At 67.4% G+C, this 677-nt stretch overlaps 1 protein-coding gene across 1 annotated transcript in view; it reads right to left on the bottom strand.

Moving 5' to 3' along the window:
* KIAA1024 (KIAA1024 ortholog) overlaps nt 1-662 on the bottom strand; it is a 35,873-nt gene extending 35,211 nt beyond the window's left edge. The window contains exon 1 of the mRNA XM_008058359.2: nt 583-662. The gene's annotated coding sequence lies outside the window, so the exon portion shown is untranslated. The remainder of the gene's footprint in view (nt 1-582) is intronic.
* Nucleotides 663-677: the final 15 nt, after the last annotated feature.

Here is a 677-nt window from a genome sequence, read left to right on the forward strand (position 1 = left end):
GGGAGCACACTCCCCACCCGACAGGCCCGGCCTCGGGGTCTTCTGGCAGGTGAAGTTGGACTTCATCCCCCCGGGAGGAGCAGCGATCCCATTCCACGCCAGCGGGACTGGAAATCTCAATTTAAGAGTCGGACACACCGGCCGGTCAGTCTGGGGCTGGTCCAGGTTTCCGTCTTACTTCGCGCCTCTGAGGCGTCCGGCTTTTTGCACCAAGAGCTCTTATATTTAACCCTCAAAGCACCGATTTCAGAAGCGAATTCTCAACCTGGGAAACTTGCCCCAAACTACAGGGTCTTCTCCCGTTGCTTCTCTTCCCGAATCCCTGATCTTTCGGCTCGGTGCGGTCAAGCCCAGCACCCCACGCACCTTTTCCGCCCCGGCCCGGAGCGCGGTGGAAACGGCCCCGCGTCTCCGCCGCCCGCGGTGCTCCGGTGCCCTCCGAGCAGGGAGGCGCGCACGCAGCCCGGACTTCACGCCCCGTGCGTGTGCCCCAGGCCGCGACACACCGCGACACACCTCGCACGCGCACACACGCACACGTGCGCTCCCGCCCCCCGCCCGTCCCGGGCTTTCCGAAGTTACCTCCGAGGCGTCCCCGGCGCCGGCCCCAGCCTCCCTGCGGGGCTCGGGCTGCTCCTCGGCGGTGGCCCACGGCCTCCGATGCCGCGCCCCCGGAA

Source organism: Carlito syrichta, unplaced genomic scaffold (genome assembly GCF_000164805.1).
Source record: "Carlito syrichta isolate Samal-C Ts95f unplaced genomic scaffold, Tarsius_syrichta-2.0.1 Scaffold303313, whole genome shotgun sequence".
NCBI classification, from domain to species: Eukaryota; Metazoa; Chordata; class Mammalia; order Primates; family Tarsiidae; genus Carlito; species Carlito syrichta.